Genomic DNA, 25120 nt, shown 5'->3' with positions numbered 1-25120 from the left:
AAGACCACTGTTCAGGGTTATATGTTTGTCACTTGTACGACCTCCCCAGCCTTTTGATAAGAAACAAATGGCTCCCTTGGGTGTAATACCTATTAAGTACTTCATAGTGTGGTTGTGCTTGTAGCTGGAAAACATTTGGGCACGTGCTTTCAGATTTGATGGTTTCTCTGTGAAAATTTCAAAACAGTCAATAATCACTGCCACTCTGTGTCCAAAGGCCTCCACAAACTGGTGAGGCATGATTTTGTGCAGAGTGTCTCTATCTGGCCATACAATGGAACGCCTCAAGTTTGCACATAAAAAAGACATAATTTCATTGAATGTTCTGGGGAAACGCGAAACAGATGAGCTAGGTGTTGCGCAGGCAGACCCAATCGAAGGCGCATGAAGGTTAACAGAAGCATTTGAAAGGGAGTGAGAATTTTCTTTTGACTGGGCATGAGAGGCATCAAAAAATGGAATAATGCCATAAAGGTTCCCAGGTTTGGCAGACCTGTATAGTACTTTACTTTTTCATCATCCTCTCCAAAGAAACCATCAGACAGCCTGCGCTCATTAAGTTCACGCCGCAGCTCTCTGTTTTCCTTCAACAGGCGATTTACTTCTGCACACCTGAGCACACACAGGTCACATTCAGTCTGTGTCACATCCTGACTGGTGTTGTGTGTCTCATCCTCCGTGATTAGCTGATCACTTTCTTCACCAGCATCAGGTGTCCCCTCCTCACTCTGTTGCTCACTGCTTTTTTCACCAGGCTCAGATGTCCCCTCCTTGGTCTGTAGCTCTCCAATGTCTGCATCCTGGTGGACCCCCATCTCTGGTGCTTGCAGTGTCTCTTTCCGTAGCTGCTCCTGTCTACTTCGTCTTGCAGAGCGGTGTTTGTCGGTCTAACAGATGTGTGTCCCAGATGTAGGGATGGTGCCCAGTCTGGGTCAGCCTACATCATTTCATAAGCTGGTTGACCTGCAATCACATGTTAGGTTTTATTTAGAAAGCTAGTTAACATTGGATGCTTCCATGGCATTTCACAATCATAACCACTTAATCAGACATGCTACCAGTTAACCATCCCATCAGATCTCTCAGATCACAAGAGGAAATCTCATGCACTGATAAATATTTCTGTGTGATTATGCATTTTTGCTGTTTACCTTTATCTTTAAAATCATTCACTTTGTAATGTTTTGATATAAGATGATAAAATAAAATACACACTGATTTAACACGAACGGATTAGCCCAGACTGCCCTCTCTCTTTGCCTGTAGTTTACAAGTGATGCTAGCTAGCTAGCTAAGGTTAGCCAATGTGAAAATAGCGACTTTAGAAAGCAAAAACCAGCATATTCAGTAACATTACTTAAACAAAAAAACCACTCTCTTACTTGCCTTTATGAAAATGCCGAGAGCAAACACGCATGAAGGGAGATATGGTGTCGAAAGTGATGCCCTGCCGTCTCACCGCTGTGACCCAGGCCATCCGACGCCTCTTTGTTATTTCCTCAATCTGCTGTCCATAACCTCTTTTCCAAGTGGGAAACCGAAAAAATGTCACATTGTGGTCAACTTTTCTGCCATTTCTTTCGTGTGACTTAGTATGACAGCCTGTCACACAACACGAGTGTCCCATTTTATCAAAGATAATGCCACATGCAAAGACGATGTTCACTGTTGAGTTGTTTACAACGAGTGACCCTCCAAAATGGCGATTCGACCCACAATACACTGCGGCTGTCACAAGCGTTACGTCACCTGACAAAGACCGATAGGGCTCAACACTGCATCAGTGCCACAGGTCTTTGCATCATCAGATTTATACACTGCTAACAGACAGTGTGACTGCAAATTGGACAGGAGGTCTGGTGGCAAACTCTTCACGATAAAATATACAAATCCTAACTTGTGAACCCCGGTCTTTGACCCAAGAGGATTAACAGTTTCACAATCATCATTGTATAACAACAATGGGATAGACACCTCTTTCACAAAGAGTGGATGTGCTTTACAAAACTCTCCATCAAATACATCCTGAAGAGCATCCCTCTCTTTCCGTTGCCATTCCATCATGGCCTGTAAAATGCCAGGAAGTTCCAGTATCTTGGTCAGAAGGGGCTTGAGAGGCATACGCTGATAGGTATCAGCCACGGCAACTTGTCGGACATTGCCAGTGGCAGAGTCCCTCTGCTGGACATAGGAAATGCCCAGGAAACCCTCTTCAACCGGCTGAATGAAGTTTCCTGAGTTCGTAAAATACTTCATCTGTTTGTAGTCTGTCTCAAATCCTTTGAATGGCTCGGCTGCATCTAAAAACTGCTGCCTGAGCTCTTCTACCTGTGGGCTTTGATCATGCCCAAAATGACTAAACAGCGACATAGTCTTTGTTTGTAGTCTGCTCACAATGTCACCAATTAAACTTGAGGTTTGTTGAACCACATAGTTTATATTAGAAAATGTCTGGGAAGACTTGGACCTTAGTTGAGCTAAAAAAGGGCTACTCTGTCTGTGATTCCCTCTTGCTCTAGTTCATCCCATTCATCCTCTACTTCCTCTACTTGTTCACCTTCAACTTGCTGACCTTCAACTTGCTGTACTAGTGCTTCAGCATTCAAAACGTTAGCAGGCTGATTCAGTACATTAGCAAGCTGGGCCAGGGCCTGGTTCTCTTCATGTTCATTACATAGGTGCCTTCTGTAAGATCTAATGAAAGAAAATGTTCTGCTACAACCGCTTTCACAACACTGGAAATATGTCGATGAACTATTTACATTGTGTGCTGTACGTAAATGTGAAAAGAGACACTTGAGATCCCCAGGTATTAGCCTTTTGCATTTAAAGCATACATACGCCATCTGTGTTGAGAAACTAAGCCCCTTAGAGCTCTAGTATTGATAACTTACAAGTTCCCTAAAGCACTTCAGGAACTTGAGCCTGGGGCCAATTTTGGGGGCAACATTTTTGATGGTTCCTTCGTCTAAAAGAAGAAATGCCTCCTCATCTATATCTTGATCTGGAAGACAGAAAACAAACATCTTTTCATTTTTACAATAATACTAGGAGCAAAACACCACACTCACAACCAGAAAAATGCCAAGGTGCCAGAAAACCAAATGTCGAACTTGTGTAAAAAAAAAAAAAAAAAAAAAAAGTATCTGCACACTTGGATCAATTCAAGTTTCTTTTAATTAACCAAGCTTTCTGTCAGAGGACCTTCATCAGGGTACTGATACTTTTTCTCTCTTTTTTTTTTTTTTTTTTTTTTTACACATTTTTGCAATAATAAAATTGCATAGCATCACTTGTCATTCAGTGGAAGCATGCAATTTCTAATTGGTATTGTGCATAATAAGTTGATAAAATTGTGAATCACTGACCGCAATCATTTTTGATTATTATGCATACAGTTTAAGGTATGCTCTGGCCATTTTTGAAACTTGACCCAATTTGCTAGTTGACAATTGTGATGACTAATATAGTTCTTTCTCAGCACTACCCATGTTGTTCCTGCCTAAGGTTTAAGAGGTTCATAGACTTTGAAATGGCAGTGTAAACTGTCCATATTTTCTTTAAAGGGGGAATGAAAATAATTCAAAGGTGATTATCTGACCTACATTTATACATACAGTTAGGGAAAGTTATCAGCTATTTTGCAAATCTGGGAATAAATTCCTTACCTAATAATTTAACCAGTGTGTTTGTTAAGGTGCCTACTAACACATATAAATTGGTTTAGAGTCAACTTCTGTAGGAAAATCCGTAACAGCTGCTCAAAGTTGGGGTACCTGCAATCTTAATGGCAGGTGACTAAGAGATATCAGCATGAAACTTCCCCAGTTGATTACTCACATTAAGACATTTACTTTTATATTACAAGTTTTCTGAAATGTTAAGTTTAAATATGCAAATGAGGCATTATCTACTTATATGTTAATTTGCATAAATTTCCAGGACAGAAATCATATTTAAACATAAAATTTCAGAAAACTTGTAATATAAAATTAATTGTCTTCATGCAAGTTTCATGGGAAGTTTCATGGTGATATCGATTAGTTAAATTTAATTAATAAATTTAATTTAATAATTTTTAATACATTTTTATTACATTTTTTAACATTTTCACCAGCAGTGTCACGCCATTAAGATTACAGGTACCCCAGCTTTGAGCAGCTGTCACGTACGGGAATTGACTCTAAAATAATTTATATGTGTTATTAAGACACCTTAATAAACACATTTATATGTGTTATTAGACACCTTAATAAACACATTGGTGAAGAAATTATTTGGTAAGGAATTTAATCCCAGATTTTCATAATATGCCCTTACTGATAACAGCTTAAAAATAAGGCACAAATACATTTTTGTTAAACTATAGGAGCTATATAGATATGCATGCATATCTATATAAAACAAATTGTGGTTTTCACGAAATCTCTGGGGCACCGACACATTTAAACCCGAATAAACAAAATACTTTCACCCTGCCATCCCAAATGTGTTCATGCCTATGGGGTAAAAATGCTCACCTTCAAAATTCTCAATGAGGTCTGGCAGCTGCCACTCCGTTAGCTTGGTAGTAACAAAGGTGTCCATTCAGAATGACCTGAAAAAAAAAAAAAAGAAAAAGAAAAAGCAATGCATATAAAAAAATAAGATTGCTAGATCATTATCATGCTTTTTACATTACACATCATAGCTGGTGAAAAACATAAAGTTAGGACATTGAATGTTGTTTTTAAGCTGACTGAGGGGGATTTGTTCACCGACTAGTAGGGGATGAGCGAGTAAACCATTATTTGTATCTGTTCAATCAACTAAATTATTTGTATTATCTACATTTTCAGTAGACAATAACACATGCATGCTTAAATGGTATTACTGTACTATAACATTGTTATCATTTTAACCTTAAAGCATTGCCTATCACGCAAACTTAGCAGGTATCCTGATCACCAAGGACACATAGGGGGCTTGAGTAACGTTAGCACTAGCCAGCTAACGTTAGCACTAGCCAGCTAACGTTATCGTCAGCCATTATAACATTAATGCTATTTGTTGAGTGTGCCTCATGCAGTTATACAATTATACCATCGCCAATTCATAATCTCAAACTGTGGCTAACGGCCGGAACGGCGGGCAAAAGTCGTTGACATGACCGAGGCCTTGGCCCCCCCCCCCCCCCCCCATTCTAACATAACGAACAACATTAAGTTTGTTTCACAGTCATATTAAAATCAGATAAATGCTTAAAATTCAACGTTTATTTTGTATTTCTTACCGCAAAAACGTAACATTACTGTCTGTACTTTTAACTTCTCCAGGGTCGCGAGCGTTTGAGCGCGAATTGATAGAATTACCAGAACCGTGATGTCATAACGCAGTAATGTACAACGTACGTTATCATAGGGGTATAATTTCATGTAACGTTATGTTTAGGAATTCATACACACTGTACTAACGTGGTTAATTCTTGGCAAATCATAGACACAGACTAGTTAACATACAAGGTAGCACAGCAATTACTTACATTACACTGCCCGTAGCTTATGCTAACGTAATGCTACGTTATGCTACCGTACATTAAGTGACACTTACCCTTCCAATGACGACAACGCTATCTTTAGCCAGTAGACTCCAAAGCTGAATATTTATCACGAAGCCAGATTGTGTCCACTTGTACCCCTCCAGGCTCTTGTAGGCTTTCAGAGACTCTCCGCAGTAGGACGAGGGGAAGTTTATCAGGTAGTTGTAGATGTCGGGATACTGCAGGTATTACAGTTTAACTAGCGACCCTGTTAACTAGTGACTTGGTCTCTTCCTGTTTTCAACACAGTCCGTAACAACAAGCAATGTTCAAAAGGCGACAGAGTGTTAGTACGTGACACGTTTCCTGAGACAAGACTTCAAAGAGGTATGTTTTGACTTTGTATGGAAAAACTAGAAGAGGCATTCGCGAGGACAGCTGTCATAACTAAGACAACCACAGACTCATTCAGCTGAAGGTCACCAGTTAACACGGTCGCTAGCTGAACCGTGACACAGGTCTGGGATATTGTCCGCCCGGCTGTTTCAATACTCTGAAAAGCACCCCGGGGGCATTATAAGGGTCTGTTAAGTTTAATCTGTCAAGTTTTGCGATATATCCCTGAATTTCCATGGATTTAAAGTGCGCAGTGAACTCTGACGGCTTGAAATCAGCACTGGTGCCATTCATTTTTGCTCAAGCTTTTCCTGCCAACATGGCGATGTAAACAAACCGAGTCACATGTTTGTTTTTGTCTCTTTCATGTATTTCATTTTGAAGTTTGTGCTGGAAATATTTCCCTGTATGTTTTGTAAATTCATTGTAGGAGCCATGTTGTGTTTGTTTATTTATTCTGTACCTCCAAAATACAGGGGGCAGTATTTCCTTTGTTTCCTGACCCTACCCGGATGTTGGCGGGGGGTCAGACAGGTTACTTGAGCTTACTCAGTGTTGCACAGGTGTGGCTGATTAGTTGGGAGAAGCAAACAGTTTTCGACTGTGCTTGTGCTTGTGCTTGTGCGTTTTTCTGTTTATAATTTATGTGGACAAGTATTAAGTATGTGGCTTCCGCAAGAAATTAAATGAACATTATTATTTCAAACGCAAAGGAAGTTTTCGTTGGTTTATTGCCTTGCCCGAGTACACGTCAAAACAAAATTAATCAGCATCCAGTAGTGGCTACAGGACCAGTCACTACAATTAGGTCGAAAACTGCTTCGTTTGGAAGAAGAAAACCCGTTGATTCAACCAGCCGGTAAAGTGAACGCTGCGTTACTCACCTGTCTCTCGGCTACTGGAGCCGCCGGGACACCGCGCGTCGGAGCGGCAACTGGAGCCGCCGGCATCGGGCCTGGAGCTGCATCGGAGCGGGCTGCTGGAGCCGCCGGGACACCGCACGTCGGACATCTGGACGTCAGATCATCGATGCCGGCCAACGCACCATTGGGGTATGTGGTTCAGCGCTGACGTCTATTTAATGGCCATTGTAAATAGTGTGTGCACACATAACGGTACAATATGCGCAAATCCAATGCATTGGTAGCGGACTCGCAACTGCCTTGAATAAACTTTGTGCGTCGGGGCATGCGTTTTTGTGCTGATAAAAGAAATAAAGTGTTGACTTTTGACTTTTGGCCAACATGGCAGAAAAGGAGAAACCGGACAGACCTTAGACTGACCTTAATGTGGGTGAGGAGGTAAACGCACAAACTGAGAAAAAAGAAAAGCGTGAGGTGAAATTAACAACCAAAGCTTTATTGGAAAAAATAAGCAATTTAGAAAAAGAAAGAAAGGCTAAAATAAATAAACTGTCTAAACTAAAACAAACTATTGTTGTTCTGATGGAAGGTAAAGAACATGCAAATGAGGTCAAAGGTGAATTAAACAAGTTTGTGGGTTTGTCTGAAGAAATACACCAAGTGCATAAGGTTTTGTTGGGTCTATTGCCTGATGATGCTGCAACAAAGCATGATATATGGTTTCACGCAAAAATGTTGAATGTCCATGATTTTATTGCTGGTACAATGAAATGGTTGGCTGAAATTCAAGGTTGCACAACTGCTGTGGTTGATTACACTGAGCAAACCGAGGAACAGGTTCAAGGTGTAACTGCAGTTGGTAATCATGGAGAAAAAGGTGAAACTCCTGCTGTGGGCAACAAGAAAACAGAAATTAAAGCTGCAGCCCATGATCAAAAGGATGATGTAAATAAAAATGGAGTGGAGGCTCAAAATAAAGCTGCTGCTGGTGGTCATGAGGAGGAGGAGATCCAGATTGAACCTCATGATAGCATTTCAAATGTTGCTTCACACCACCTGTTAAAGGAATAACAAGACCAAGTAAGTCTCAAATGAAAACACAATTCAAAAGAAATACTTTTGCAACTCATGTTTCCATTAATGATAAATGCAAAGCAAGTGCTCACAATAATGGAGACGCTCAGAAAAAAGATGTCTCCAAGACCAACTCTTCCTCTTGTTTGTATTGTGCACATGATGGTCATGTATTGGAACAATGTTATCAACTGGGTAAAAAAATCACACAGAGAAAAATTAGACTTTCTAAAGGAGAAAGGCCTATGTTTTGGCTGCCTGAACACAGGACACTTAAGCAGGAGTTGTGAAAGGCGCATCACTTGCAAACACTGCAGCCAAATGCACCCCAGTATTCTGCACATTGGACAAAAGGAAAGAGGGAGTCAGAAGGATACAGAGCAACTTAAGAGATTCACTGAAAGCTGCACAACTTCCTCAACTTGTGGTCATACAGGGGCTGGCCAACGCAATGGTATTCTTCCCATCTTGCCCGTACAAGTTAAGAGTTCAAAAGGAAATAAGGTAGTTGAAACATATGCCTTCCTGGACCCAGGGAGTACAGGTACCTTCTGCTCTGAAAGACTCCTTCGTAGGTTGAACACTCAAGGACGAAAGACCAAGATTCATCTTAGTAACAAGTTCTATTGTCAAAGGCCTGGAGATTTCAGACTTATCCGGCAAACATTTCTTTAAGCTCCCCAGTGTGTTTACTCAAAAGGAAATGCCTGTCTCCACAGACAACATAATCAGTGAAGAGGAGCTGACCAAATGGCCCTATCTGAAAGAGCTTAAAATCCCTCACATGAATTCTGATGTTGATCTGTTAATTGGCACCAATGCATCCAAACTGATGGAACCGTGGGAGGTGGTTAACAGTCAGAGTGAAGGGCCCTACGCCATCAAAACCTTACTGGGGTGGGTAATAAATGGTTCAGTACATGGATATGGTGATAGTGAGAGTGGTTACCCTTCAGTTCATGCCAACAGAACTGTGGTTGACAGAATAGAGGAGCTGTTGACTAGCCAGTACAACTACGACTTCATTGAAAGGTCCTTTACAGAACAAGAGGAAATGTCAAGAGAGGAAAAGAAGTTTGTAGAAATAATGGAGGGCTCTGTTCAGCTTGAGGACGGACACTACAGGTTCCAACTACCTTTCAGAGGGAAAGACGTCTCAATGCCAAACAACCTTACCATTGCTCTGTAGCGTGTCCGTGGTCTGAAGAGGAAGCTTCAAAGAAATGCAAGCTTTCATGAGGAGTATACCAACTTTATTACTGAGGTCATAAACAATGGTTACGCTGAACAAGTGCCGCAACACCAGTTGGAGGCGACAAAGGGTAAAGTGTGGTATATAGATGGTGTATACCATCCACGAAAACATAAGCTACGGGTCGTGTTTGATTGTGGAGCAGAATATAAAGGGGTCTCGCTCAACAGTCAGCTTTTGCAAGGCCCAAACCTGACCAGCTCTTTGGTAGGGGTCCTGATGAGGTTTCGGCAGAATCGTGTGGCACTAATGGCAGACATAAAGGCCATGTTCCACCAAGTAAAGGTGGCAAAGGAACATGTGGACTTCCTGCGTTTTGTGTGGTGGCCTCAAGGTAATCTGGAGCAAGATCTTGTAGAATACCGTATGACTGTCCATTTATTTGGAGCAGTTTCCTCTCCCAGTTGCGCCTGTTATGCTCTTAGGAGGACTGCTGAAGACAACCAGGCCAGCTTTTCACCAGCTGTGGTCGAGACAGTCAACAGGAATTTCTGCATGGATGATCTCCTGAAGAGTCTGCCCTCTGAAGAGGATGCTGTCACCATGGCTAAGGACCTCATAGCTATATGTAGCAAAGGAGGGTTCACTCTAACTCAGTGGATCAGCAACAGCAGGGAAGTGCTGCAATGCATCCCAGAGGAGCTCAGATCCAAAACCTTGTGTGAGCTGGACCTAGACAGAGACAAGCTGCCCGTGGACAGGGCTCTAGGTTTGCAGTGGTGTATTGAAACAGACAGTTTCAAATTCAAACTGAAAGTCAAAGAGAAGCCTTCCACCAAACGAGGTATGTTATCCATGATCAGCTCCATCTATGATCCATTAGGATTCCTAGCACCTCTCATACTCCCTGCCAAACTGCTGTTACAAGACCTATGCAGGATGAAATGTGATTGGGACGATCCCATACCTTCAGCTTTCCAAGAAAGGTGGAACAAGTGGCTGACAGACCTGGAAAAGGTAGCAGATTTTCAGGTCAACAGGTGTGTCAAGCCCGAAGGATTTGGAAGGATAGTTTGCGCTCAATTGCATCATTTCTCTGATGCTAGTGAGAGCAGCTATGGTACGGCTACTTACCTCAGAATGCAGAATGTGAAGGAAATGGTGCATATTGCTTTCCTGTTTGGTAAAGCCAGTTAAGCCACTTAAGGCTGTTACCATTCCCCGCTTGGAGCTAACAGCTGCTGTGGTTGCTGTCAGAGTGGATAAGATGCTTCAATCAGAGCTACAGCTTCCATTGAAGAAAGCCTGCTTCTGGACTGACAGCACATCAGTCCTAAAGTACATCAGAAATGAGGACCGGAGGTTTCAAACCTTTGTTGCCAACAGGATAGCCACCATCAGGGATAACACGGAAGTTGAACAGTGGAGATACATTCCAACAGCTTTAAATCCCGCTGATGATGCTTCTCGTGGATTAAAGGCAGAAAGCCTTTTGAGACAAAGATGGATGGAAAGCCCTGAGTTTCTATGGGATCCTGAAGAGAAGTGGCCAAAATCGCCTATGGATTTCAGTGTGACTGTCGATGACCCAGAGGTAAAAGGGAACCTCAGGGTCAATGCAACAGTTGTTAGCACCAATATCACTTCTCAGCTGATAACCTTTTTCTCAGACTGGCAAAGGTTAAAGGTTGTAGTCGCTTGGATCATCAAGCTGAAAGGAGCTCTGCTGAAGCTGAGTAAAAAAAGAAAGGAGTTGCAGCTCGCTAACACAAGTGCTAATGGAGCACCAGTGAATGTGCTAAAGGAGATGCAAGCATTCAGAAATTCACTTGGGAATCAAAGAGTCTTGCTGGAAGACCTCACAGAGGCTGAGACAGCCATAATTGCCTTCTGTCAACGGGAAAGATTCCCCGAGGAAATTGCTGCGCTAACCTCCAGCAATCCAGAGATACCCAGAAGTAGTAACATCTTTAAACTGGATCCTATCTTAGAAAATGGACTTCTGCGTGTTGGGGGACGGCTGAGCAAAGCAGCTATCCCTGAGGACATAAAGCATCCCCTCATCCTATCAAAGGACCAGCACATCTCTCACCTTATTCTCCGTCACTTCCATTTACAGCTTGGCCATGGAGACAGAAATCACGTCCTTTCCACTGCAAGGAGAAAATTCTGGATCACGAGTGGTGTTTCTGCAGCAAGGAAGGTCATGGCAAAATGCCTGTTCTGCAAGCTTTATGGAGGAAAAATGGGTGAACAAAAAATGGCTGACTTACCTGAGGAGAGAGTGGTTCCTGATCTACCGCCATTCACTAACGTCAGCGTAGATTATTTTGGGCCAGTGGATGTGAAAAGAGGGAGGAGCACTGTAAAAAGGTATGGAGTTGTGTTCACTTGTATGACAAGCAGGGCCGTGCACCTGGAAGTGGCTTACTCTCTAGATACTGACTCATGTATCAACGCATTGAGAAGATTCATCTCTCGAAGAGGAGAAGTTTCACATATAAGATCAGATAATGGCACCAACTTTGTGGGAGCAGAGAGAGAGCTACGAGAAGCCCTGGCTGCTTTAAATCACAACCAAATTGAAAAGGCCTTATCACAGAGAGGAATCAAATGGAGTTTTAACCCACCATCTAGATCACATCACGGTGGCACCTGGGAGCGTCTAATACGAATGATCAGAAAGGTTCTGAGTTCTGTGCTTCATCAACAAACATTAGATGATGAAGGATTTCATACTGTACTATGCGAAGCAGAGGCAATGCTCAATGATCGCCCCATCACAAAACTGTCAGAGAACCCCAACGACCTTGAAGCCTTAACACCAAACCACTTACTACTCATGAAAGGGAAACCAATTCTTCCACCAGGACTTTTCGACAAGACAGATCTGTACACCAGGAGACGGTGGAAACAGGTTCAATACATCTCCGACCTCTTTTGGAAAAGGTGGATCCGAGAGTATTTACCATTACTGCAAGAGCGTCAAAAATGGACAAAGGAAAAAAGGAGTTTAATGCCTGGAGATGTTGTCATGGTGATGGACTCCACAGCAACACGTGGATCTTGGGTGCTTGGAAGAGTACTCAAAACCTTTCCAGATAAGAAGGGTTTGGTACGTGTGGTTCGTCTTCAAACCAAAACAAATGTGATCGAAAGACCTGTAACAAAAATATGTCTGTTACGTGAAGCCACAGTTTGATTTATCTGTGCAGTGATTTATGTAAAAGCTTGGGTTATGCTCTTATGCATATTCATATATTTGAAGTTCATATTTGTACGGCTCCTTTAATTTGTTTTTCTTTTAATTGCTTTGTCTTCTGCCAGACGCAATTAGGGGCTGGCGTGTAGGAGCCATGTTGTGTTTGTTTATTTATTCTGTACCTCCAGAATACAGGGGGCAGTATTTCCTTTGTTTCCTGACCCTACCGGGATGTTGGCGGGGGGTCAGACAGGTTACTTGAGCTTACTCAGTGTTGCACAGGTGTGGCTGATTAGTTGGGAGAAGCAAACAGTTTTCGACTGTGCTTGTGCTTGTGCGTTTTTCTGTTTATAATTTATGTGGACAAGTATTAAGTATGTGGCTTCCGCAAGAAATTAAATGAACATTATTATTTCAAACGCAAAGGAAGTTTTCGTTGGTTTATTGCCTTGCCCGAGTACACGTCAAAACAAAATTAATCAGCATCCAGTAGTGGCTACGGAACCAGTCACTACATTCATATTGTTTAATAAAAATAGTAATAATAAAAAAAAATCTCAAAATCTCAAGCCGGGGTCAAACTAAAGTTAAAAGCCAAGCAATTAATCGCTGAGTCTCTTTTAATGGCCAGATAGGGTGACGAAAATTGTTTTTTAAAACCCTCAGTCACTTCAGTTCAACGTTAGAGTGATATTAGTTTATATTATAAAATATATTTAACTTCATAAAATACTATCCTCCAAGAAAATAAACATGGCCAATAAAAAAACAAAAAACTACCTCTAACCCAACAATTGGGTTATTCAATGTAAAATAACCCAGAAACTCAAACAACCCAGGAATTGGGTTAAAATAATAGCCCTATGACCCAGAAAATGGTTAACTTTCCGAAAAATAACCCAGAAATTTAACCCAACACGAGTAATCCAGAAATTGGGTTAAAGACATAACCCAATGTGATAGCTGAAGGCTCTGGCTCCTGATCTACTTTTGGAGACTTTAGGGACCACGAGTAACCCTGCTTTCTCTGAGCGCAGAGTTCTGGTGGTATAATATGGCACTATGAGTTCTCTAAGATATGACGGAGCTTGACCATTTAGAGCTTTATAAGTTAACAGTAGGATTTTAAAATCAATTCTGGATTTTACAGGGAGCCAGTGCAGAAAAGCTAAAATAGGAGAAATATGATCTCGTTTCTTAGTTCCTGTTAGTACATGTGCTGCTGCATTCTGAATTAGCTGGAGAGTTTTTAAGGACTTACTAGAGCTACCTGATAATCAAGAGTTACAGTAATCCAGACTTGAGGTAACAAAAGCGTGGACCAATTTTTCTGCATCTTTTCGGGTCAGGATAGGCCTAATTTTCGCAATATTACGCAGATGAAAAAATGCGGTCTGTGAGGTTTGATTTAAATGAGAATTAAAAGACAAATCTTGATCAAATGTTACTCCAAGGTTTCTTACAGTGGTGCTAGAGGCCAGAGCAATGCCATCTAGAGAAACTATGTCATCAGATAAAGAGTCTCTGAGTTGTTTGGGGCCAAGAACAATAACTTCAGATTTGTCTGAATTTAACATCCGGAAATTGGTGCTCATCCAGGTTTTTATGTCTTTAAGGTAATTATGAAGTTTAGTTAACTGATTACTTTCTTCTGGCTTCATAGATAAATACAACTGTGTATCATCCGCATGACAATGGAAATTTACAGAGTGATTTCTAATGATGTTACCTATAGGAAGCATATATAGAGTAAATAGGATTGGTCCACACACAGAACCTTGAGGAACTCCAAAACAAACTTTAGTACATAAGGATGATTCATTATGAATGTGAACAAACTGAAAACGATCAGATAAATAAGATTTAAACCAGCTTAATGCAGAACCTTTTAGGCCAATTAAGTGTTCCAGTCTCTGTAGCAGAATTTGATGGTCAATAGTGTCAAACGCCGCACTAAGATCTAATAAAATGTCACCGAGTGGTAGTGTGTGACTGGCAGTGTGTAACACCACGTTTTCTGTTGAGGAGCACACCAAACAATGCCAGGGGAGGATTTGATAAAAAAATACTTTATTACAAGAGATGGCTAAAATAATTTAAAATACAGGTGCTCCTAGGAGCAGTCGAAAGAGAGTCCACAGAAGCTGTTACACAAACTGTCCACTGGCTCCACAAATTGTAGGTGGGGGAGTCCTCCGCTGCAGACTCCTGTAGCGTGGGGGCCAACAGCCTTAGAAAGAAGATAAAATATCTGTCAGGGAGTTTTCTGAACAAAAGCACTAAATTTGGATGGGAAAGAGAAAATATAAACCACAGCAACCCGAAAATCAAACACAAATTAAACTAAATAAATAAACAAATCACTCCAAAGAATAATCAAAATCAAAATAAGCCCCGTCCAAATTAATGAAATTGTCCCAATGAAGACCGATGGCAGGATGCCCAAGTGGTGTTGTTTTTCTTTGTCTTGGATAAGAATTGTAATAAAACAATCTGCACAAACAGCTAACAGGTGATTTCTCCTTCAATACTCGTCGTAATGGAAGTAGAGGGATACTTATCTGGAGGAAGGGTGTAACGTGTCCCCACCCTTCCGCTTTTATCCACGGCTCTCCCCTCACACCATGCGTCCCGGCCCCTCACTGGCGTGCAGGCAACCGGACCCTCTGTGCGGCGGCAGCGGCTCCCTCCGTCCGGTAGCAGGTATACACATTCTCTGTAGCACTCGCCTCTCTTGCGCTGTTCCCCTGAACCTGGAACAAGGTGCCTCCGTGCTGCAACAGCCGTACGACCAGGATCTCCTATACAGCGTCTGTCACTGTGCGCCCGCTTGCCGTCAGCTCCACTGCTTTGTCTGCCGCTCTCCTGCCGTCTCTCTCTGTCAGGGAGAGAAAAAAAGGGGAAAAAAAAGACCCAACTACCCACACCTGTGTCTTAATTACGCACCGGCTGTGCAATGAGAGAGAGGTGTGCCCATCAATTAAGGTGACGATCAGCGCATGCACACACACACCTAGTCACCCTGTGACACAAACAAGTACAGAGATGAGTCCTTTGTCTGAAGCAATCAGAAGGTCATTTGTAATTTTAACTAGTGCTGTCTCAGTGCTATGGATGCACTCTAAATCCTGACTGAAATTCCTCAAATAAATTATTATCATGGAGAAAATCACACAGCTGGTCTGCGACTACTTTCTCAAGGATCTTTGAAAGAAAGGGAAGATTAGATATTGGTCTATACTTGGCTAACACCTCTGGATCCAGGGTGGGCTTTTTTAGTAGAGGTTTAATTACAGCTACCTTAAAAGACTGTGGTACAAAGCCTGTTACTAAGGATATATTGATCATATCTAATATATAAGTGTTAACTAAAGGTAAGACCTCCTTAAGTAGCCTAGTTGGGATGGAGTCTAAGAGACACGTTGATGATTTAGATGAAGAAATCACTGCGGTCAGTTCTTGAAGAGAAATCGGGGAGAGGCAATCTAAATATATATTAGGTCTTACATCTGTGTTTGAGGGCAGATAGGTACTATCTGAGGACAGGGGGTCATGAATTTTGCCTCTAATAGTTATAATTTTGTCATTAAAAAAGCTCATAAAATCATTACTGCTAAGGGCTAAAGGAATACAAGGCTCAATAGAGCTGTGACTCTCAGTCAGCCTGGCTACAGTGCTGAAAAGAAACCTAGGGTTGTTCTTGTTTTCTTCTATTAATGCTGAGTAATAGTTTGCTCTGGCATTGCGGAGGCCCCTCTTATACGTTTTGAGACTGTCTGCCCAGATTAAACGAGATTCTTCCAGTTTGGTTAATCGCCAATTCCTTTCAAATTTTCGCGATATTTGTTTTAACTTACGGGTTTGAAAGTTATACCAAGGAGCAAACTTTCTTTGCTTTGTTAACTTCTTTTTAAGAGGAGCTACAGAGTTGAGTGTTGTTTGCATCAAGCCTACACCGCTATCGACAAGATGATCAATTCAGGAGAGGTTAAAGTCGGCACGGGAAACCTCTGTTACTGAAGGTCTTGGTACAGAATTTAACGACGGAGTAATCATTTCCTTAAATTTTGCGACAGCACAATCTGATAAACATCTAGTATAGTAACTGTTGCTGAGTGGCATGTAATTGAGTAAAAAGAAATCAGAAGTAATCAAATAATGATCCGATAGCGAGGAATTCTGTGGAAAGACTGTTAGGTTATCAATTTCAATTCCATACGTCAGAACTAGATCGAGGGTATGGTTAAAACAGTGAGTGTGTTCATGTACACCCTGATTGAAGCCAATGGAGTCTAATAATGAGATAAACGCGGTAGCCAGGGAGTCATTATCAAAGTCGACATGAATGTTAAAATCGCCTACAATAATAACTTTATCTGATTTAAGAACTAAACTGGATAAAAACTCTGAGAATTCAGAAACAAATTCAGAGTACGGGCCAGGAGCACGGTACACTATAACAAATAAAAGTGGCTGCGAGGTTTTCCAGGTCGGATGTAAAAGACTTAGAACGAGGCTTTCAAATGAATTATAGTCTAGTTTAGGTTTAGGGCTGATTAACAGACTAGAGTTAAAAATGGCTGCAACTCCCCCTCCTCGGCCGCTGCCTCGGGGAATGTGGGCATTATTGTGACTGGGAGGGGTGGATTCATTTAGACTAACATATTCATCTGGACACAGCCAGGTTTCAGTGAGACTGAGTAAATCAATATGATTATCTGATATTAATTCATTTACTAACACTGCTTTAGACGATAGAGACCTGATATTTAACAGTCCGCATTTAATTCTCCTGTTTTGTCTTTCTGTCACAGAAGAGATTATAATTTTTATGAGGTTGTTATGCACAACTCCTCTTTGTTTAATTTTAGATTTAGATAATTTAGGTGGTCAGGGGACAGACACTGTTTGTATAAAACTATGAAAACTATGGGTGGGTAATTGCACTAGAAGCTAGGAGAAGCGTATAGGACTGCGACTCTGAGTCCTGATCTCAACAATGCCATGTAAAAACAGGCTACTAAAGAAGGTAAATATGAACCTCAAGTGGGCCAGCATGAAGATCATGCCTAGTAGGTCTAGAAGCATCTCGATACATAGAGGGAAGTTAAGTGACAGGAAGTTTGTCATAGATGATGAGGAAATCCCAACAATTAGAGAAAAGTCAGTAAAGAGCTTAGGTAGTTGGTACAATGTGGAGCTGAATGATGGGGAACAGGTGGTGAAATTTAGAAAAGATGTGGCTGCAGGATTAGATAGAACAGATAAATCAGAATTTCCAGGAAAGCTGAAGTTGTGGTGTCTGCAATTTGGGCTATATCCTAGGTTAATGTGGCCACTGTCAATTTATGAAATTCCAATATCCGTTGCGGAGAGAATTTAAAGGTCGGTTATCTCTTATATTAGGAAGTGGTTGGGCACTCCTAGGTGCCTAAGTAGTGTTGCATTGTATGGAAAAGGGATACTTCAGCTGCCAGTATCTAGTTTAACAGAGGAATTTAAATGTACAAAGGTCAGGACAGAGCTCTTGTTATCTGGGAGTAAGGACATGGTAGTTAGGAGTGTGGTTCCAAATCCAACCAAGGGGAGGAAGTGGAACCCAAGATCGGCAGTTCAGGAGGCAGAGGCAGCTCTTAGGCATGCAGAGATTGTAGGTAATGTTCAGTTTGGCTGGGGAAGCCTGGGGCTTGGCTCAGGCAAACCGGTATGGAATAAAGCAGGTCTTAAAGATAAAAGAAAGCTGGTTGTGGAACAGATACGTAGACAGGAGGGGATATTAAGGGGTGCAAAGGTAGTGGCCCAGACTAAGCAGGGACAGTGGTTGAATTGGTAAAGTGTAGAGAAGAGGAAGCTTAGTTGGAGGGACCTGTGGAGTATGGAGAAGAATCGTATTAGATTCCCAGTAGGGGCTACATACAATGTGTTACCAACCCCCCAGAACCTAAAACTGTGGGTAAATGGGGACCTATCATACCCATTGTGTTCATGTACCACAACCTTAAAGCATATTTTGTCAGGCTGTAAAGTTAGCTTGTCATAAGGCTGGTATACATGGCGACATAACCAGGTGTTGAAAAGTTTAGCTGCAGACATTGAAGGGAAACGAAGACAGGTAAATTCAGAGGGTTTTAAGCATAGGAGTTTAGCAATTCAGTTTGTCCGTGAGGGGGAGACATACAGAAGGGATAAGTTAGTAAGGAGGCAAGGTGTGGCCGCCTAGAAAGTGCTTGTGATTGGAAAATGCAAGTAGATTTAGGGGGAAAGCTTGTTGTTCCCCAGGAAAAAATTTGTACCAAGCAGAGGCCTGACATAGTGTTGTGGTCAGTGAGTCAACGGATAGTTTATTTCATTGAGCTGACAGTTCCTTGGGAAGACTCAGTGGAAGAAGCCTATGAAAGAAAAAAGCTTAGGCATGCAGACTTAGGAGCAGAAGCTGAGCAGCGAGGATGGAAAACTAGGATTTGTCCAGTGGAAGTGGGGTGTAGGGGATTCATAGCAAGATCAGCTGTCTCACTCCTGGGGGAACTTGGAGTGCGGGGACAGAGTTTGAGGAAGACAGTGAAGGAAATGTCAGATGAAGCAGCCAGAGCTAGTCAGTGGATTTGGATGAGGAGGGATAACGTCAGTTGGGGGCCAGCAGGGGGAACTACTAAGCAGGGTACATAACTCCTTGAGATCAGGTGGAGAGATCTACCAATCAGTCCACTCAGGAGAAAATCCAGGAAGAGGAGGGTTATTTAAATGTGGAAGTGGCCTATTTGAATCCCTTTTGTTTGAGACCATGCTGCAAGGTGAGTGTGTTTGCTGATCCTGTGAGTTTATCTTCTCTGTCTCCTTTAACTTTAGCTTATATTGGAGTTATGCTATGTAATGTGTGAAATAGAGTATGGCGAATGTGCTAGGATAGGTAGTATTGGCAATGGAGCTCGCATGTAGCCTGGGTTTGTTGAAGGTGGCAGTGCTGTTTGGGCTGAGAAAGCCATGTGTAAGTAAGGTAAAGGAGATTGTTGGGTTGGTGTGGGGAGCAGTGAGACCTGGCATTAGGGGAGTGTCTCTGGGACACCAGAGATCACTGTCTAGCCTCTTGGAGGTGTCATGGGACCAACTAGACGAATTACTGGTGAAAGGAGGTTCCCACCCGATGACCCCAAAGACATGTTAGTTATCACTGCTCACTGGTCTCTATTGTTAAAGCCTCTGGAAACCCAAATCCACAATAGCCTTCTAACTATGTAATTTAGGGTCTTATGTACATAATATTAAACATGTAAAAACAATTAGAAATCAGTTTCCATCCAATGGCTTGCTGTTCGATTAATTATACCAACAGACCGTCCAAGAAGTCTGTGCTCCAGGTTTTTCGTTAAGTGAAATTCGGAAATTCTAGTATTTTATTTATGTTTATATGTTAGCACTAATTAGCGGGTATCGGTGTCTGCGGTCACTACGGTCACCACCTAGCTTGTCAGCAGCGTGTATCGGTGTCTGCAGTCACCACTTAGCTTGTCAGCTTATTATTATATTATTAAGCCTTTATTTAATACATGTAAAATCATGTTGATACTGGAGGTCTTATTTTCAAGTGCGACCTGTATCACAGCAGCAACATCCACATCAAGTTACAGAGCCACAGACAATACAACACAAGCTCGTTAACTAGCTAACCAGCCAGCTAACATTTAGCCTTCGAGCAAGACGCCAGTCCGGGGATGCATCGAAGTTAGAGCCTGACAGAGAAGTGTTAGGATTTAGGCATTTAGGGAGAGAATATTTTGAACAAAAGGGTGAGGCTCTGTGAGGTTTGAAAATAAAGGTCCACCACGTTAGTTAGCTAACGTGTTGCAATGTTAACGTTGTCATATGAGCAGTGTAACATTAACGTAACATTAAGGCTATACTTGTGTAACGTTATGTAAATTAAAAAGTGGCGAACTGTGTGAAATTACAATAAGGTGTGTAACGTGATTAAAAAAAACTAATGTCACATATAAAATATTAAGAAGACTAGTGTATGATATAGGCCTGTAGGCGTGTAGTTACACAACAATGGATAATGCACAGACAGAATATGAGGACTGTGATAGCTACCACCTTTTTGTTTTGCTAAAATAAACTGATTATGATCTGTTAAACATTTAAATAATTTAAGTTCTATCATTTGCATGTAAAGGTGTCTGTGAAGTAGGTAACCTAACACATATATTACTTTTAAGATCTATTTGTCTGTGTAAAGTTTCCGGTAACACTACATAATACGGCCCGCAACTTAGAGTGTACCTACCGCTCACTTTGCACCTAATTTAACAGAAGTACTGAGTAACTCTCGCTCACTCCCCCCCCCCTCCAATTTCCCCCATGTTTTACAGTATAACTAGGCTGCTTCTTAGCGCGTAACTCCCGTTGACTTATGTCCTACTTTACACCAACTTCCACAGAAGTACAGAGTAACTCTTCCTCACTTCCCCCACTATTTCCCCCGTGTTTTACAGTATAACTAGGCTGCGTCTGAGAGCGTAACTCTCGTACAGTTACATCCTACTTTACACCAACTTCCACAGAAGTACAGAGTAACTCTTCCTCACTTCCCCCACTATTTCCCCCGTGTTTTACAGTATAACTAGGCTGCGTCTGAGAGCGTAACTCTCGTACAATTACATCCTACTTTACACCAACTTAGAGTAACTCTTGCTCACTTTCCCCCGCTACTTTCTCTGTTTTACAGTATAACTAGGCGGCGTCTTAGAGCGTAACTCCCGTACAATTATGTCCTACTTACAGTGTAACTCCTCCTGGTCTTTTTTCCCCACCAATCATTTTAAGTACCAGGTATATTAAATTAAATAGTCTGCTGTAAAATATGAGCACAACCTTTCGCTCTTTGCAATTGTTACAATCTTGTTTTTTCTAAGTGTCAGCAGGCAAATTTCACCCCTATTCCAGAGATGTACTATTCATTATGGTTTGGGAAAAATAATATGTTGGGAAATGGGTATACAGTATGCAAATTGGCTCATAACAGGCTGGCTGGTAGCAAACTTACCTCTCTAAAATGCACATCTGTGGAAGTCTCGTACTGTCATCCAAGGGCAAAACACAAACTATACAGTAATAAATCCACAATAATGAGTCATTCAGAGTTATAACATGTTTTTATTATGTGATTACACAGAAAACACATGACAGGCACTATTCCTCTCATCCATACTCCGTAAGTACAGTAATTTTTATTTATTTCATTTATCCTTTATTTAACCAGGTGAGTCCCATTAAGATTGACATCTCTTTTACAAGGGAGCACTGGCCAAGAAGGCAGCAAACCAAAATTCCAACAATAAAACATCATAAAATAAACAGTACAAAGATAGGTACATGAAGTACATACAGTACACATCAAACTGTAATCAGTGTCTAAGTAGATCTTAATTTCCCTGTAACTAGTGTCTAGGCATAGCCTACCTCTCCTGTGAGTACTGCCAGACTACGGAGAACCGGGCTGTATTATGAAGTTTGCACTGTTATCCCCTCCTTAGTGTGTAAGTACACCCTAGCTCTCCTGGAAGTACACGCTAACTACGGGGAACCGGGCTGTATTATGAAGTTTGCACTGTTATCCCCTCCTTAGTGTCTAAGTACAGTCTAGCTCTCCTGGAGGTACACACTAACTACGGGGAACCGGGCTGTATTATGAAGTTTGCACTCTTATCCCCTCCTTAGTGTGTAAGTACACCCTAGCTCTCCTGGAGGTACACGCTAACTACGGGGAACCGGGCTGTATTATGAAGTTTGCACTGTTATCCCCTCCTTAGTGTCTAAGTACACTCTAGCTCTCCTGGAGGTACACGCTAACTACGGGGAACCGGGCTGTATTATGAAGTTTGCACTGTTATCCCCTCCTTAGTGTCTAAGTACAGTCTACTACCACTGTAACTAATGTGTAATTAGAGCCAGTGAGTTAGAACACAGTTACTTCAGTGTTTCACAAGATAACATCATCTGAAAACAATCCAAAGACGAAACTAAGTGTCCCTGACAACATAAAATAACACATTTCTACCGGTTTTTGTTATTTACGTTCAGTTTTGTTCCTTCTGTTATAAACTGTTCAATTTAGTCTTGATCCTTTATTGTGATCCGTTTGGTTTTTCTAAGTCAAAAATAGTCAAGTCAGTTTCAGTTGACAAATGTACTTTCTAAGTCAAAAGTCAAGTGGAAAAGATCATTGTGGTACTACTATCATACTGGAGTGTGACACCCAGTGATGGAGATGGAAGAATGTATGAGCTCCTCCGGATAAAAGGTGATCTTGATCCAACTCCTTGGGTCAAGGCAGAGATCGGAGTCATGGGTGGCTAGCCCTCTCCCTCGTCAGGTTGAATGTCAAATCCACATGTAATTTTCCACAGAATCTCTAAAAAAAAAAAAAAAACATCACCTGTGCAGAAAGAGAGGTATTACTATGTTGCATCATCAACTTCAATTTCTTTTTGTGGTCATTATCATTATTACGTAAATACATCACCATAACACAAAGTGAGCAAACTTTTAACTGTAAAGTTTTTCTCGGCATGGAATACTTTATCCTGTCTTTACATTTCACATCATGAATCATTAGCCTTTTAAACCATAACAAGTGGATCACATTTCCTTTTGAACTACAAAGTTTGTGTTTTTAAACATTCTTAACTGTTTTCCACTTAACTACGGATAACGAAACGTATTTCGAAAATGTAGGCTACATCAGTGCACACATCGTATTACACTTGACTATTCATTGGTCAAATAGCGTTCATGACCCTGTAATGGTGCAAATGTATACAGTACACTAACACAAATACAAACGGCAAGGGGCCACGAGGCAAAACAAGTGCAGCATTTTAGAGTTACAAGTAGGTCGCGAACAGTAATTGCAATGCCAAGTAAGTGTAGTGTAGAGGGGAAGCACACACACTATAGCTATGTCCCGATTCGGGGTCTGCGTGCTTGAAGGACGCAGCCTTCGCGGCTGCGTCCTTCAAGGATGCAGGAACGTCCTCCGAACGCCACCTCAACCGTTGTGAAATGGGACAGTCTAGCCTTCGGAGGATTTCCTGGTTCCACGAGCACGTCATGACCAGGTCCAGATCAAATAACACTATGCTTATTATAATTAGACATATTTTTACCTTTTGAAATACGATCACACAATATCTCTTAAGAATACATTGTCAAATCTGTTTAATGTGGTCTGGGTGGGAAAAAAGCAGTGAAATTGCCTTTTTTCAGTTTTCCCCAAAAGATTAAAGGTTTCACAAATTTTAAACTGTGTTTTAGTGAGTCTCAGTAAGTGTCCTTAGTAATTTAGTCTAGATTTGACAAGTCTAATAACATTAGTGGTTTTTGATTCATAAATATCAGTGAAATCACCCTTTTTTCATAAGCAAAATAAAGGTTTCAAAATTCTTAAACTGTGTTTGACAGTGTTAAGACCTTTGCTTCGATGTCGAACACTAACATTTTAATAAGTATAAGTGGTGCAAAAATGGAGAATCTGCCGCTACATACAATTATTTATGTTCCCCTAAACTTTTCCTTTCATCCTGAATCAGATGCGACGAGTCGCAAGCTAACTTAAGCGCTGTAGTGCACGACAGGACATTAACGTTAGCAGATTAGCTTACTGAAAGTTCCTATGTGAATAAAATCACCTGAACATGTTTCTGTGTCTGTAAGACACAAACCCACTGCATTTTTTCATCTGCGTAATATTGCGAAAATTAGGCCTATCCTGACCCGAAAAGATGCAGAAAAATTGGTCCACACTTTTGTTACCTCTAGGCTGGATTACTGTAACTCTCTATTATCAGGTAGCTCTAGTAAGTCCTTAAAAACTCTCCAGCTAATTCAGAATGCAGCAGCACGTGTACTAACAGGAACTAAGAAACGAGATCATATTTCTCCTGTTTTAGCTTCTCTGCACTGGCTCCCTGTAAAATCCAGAATTGAATTTAAAATCCTACTGTTAACTTATAAAGCTCTAAATGGTCAAGCTCCGTCATATCTTAGAGAGCTCATAGTGCCTTATTATCCCACCAGAACACTGCGCTCTGAGAATGCAGGGTTACTCGTGGTCCCTAAAGTCTCCAAAAGTAGATCAGGAGCCAGAGCCTTCAGCTATCAGGCTCCTCTCCTGTGGAATCATCTTCCTGTTGCAGTCTGGGAGGCAGACACCATCTCCACATTTAAGACTAGACTTAAGACTTTCCTCTTTGATAAAGCTTATAGTTAGGGCTGGCTCAGGCTTGCCCTGTACCTACTTAGGCCTAGACTTAGGCCTAGTCTGCCGGAGGACCCCCCTATAATACACTGGGCACCTTCTCTCCTTCTCTCTCTCGTATTCTATTACTGCATCTTGCTAACTCGGCCATTCTGGATGTCACTAACTCGGCTTCTTCTCCGGAGCCTTTGTGCTCCACTGTCTCTCAGATTAACTCATATCACAGCGGTGCCTGGATAGTGTGACATGTGGTTGTGCTGCTGCCGTGGTCCTGCCAGATGCCTCCTGCTGCTGCCATCATTAGTCATTAGTCATACTTCTACTGTTATTATACACATATGATCACACATGTATACTGCCAGATACTAATATATACTTTTAACATATTGTACCGCAGTAGCCAGAACTATAACAATAATATTATTACTTTCATTAATGTTGTTGTAAGCTACTGTCATTACCATCTGTCCTGCATCTCTCTCTCTCTCTGTCTCTCTCTTTCTGTCTCATTGTGTCATACGGATTACTGTTAATTTATTATGCTGATCTGTGCTGTACGACATCTATTGCACGTCTGTCCGTCCTGGAAGAGGGATCCCTCCTCAGTTGCTCTTCCTGAGGT

The sequence above is a fragment of the Epinephelus fuscoguttatus genome, linkage group LG12 (genome assembly GCF_011397635.1).
Source record: "Epinephelus fuscoguttatus linkage group LG12, E.fuscoguttatus.final_Chr_v1".
Classification (NCBI taxonomy): domain Eukaryota; kingdom Metazoa; phylum Chordata; class Actinopteri; order Perciformes; family Serranidae; genus Epinephelus; species Epinephelus fuscoguttatus.
This window is presented reverse-complemented; position numbering follows the sequence as displayed.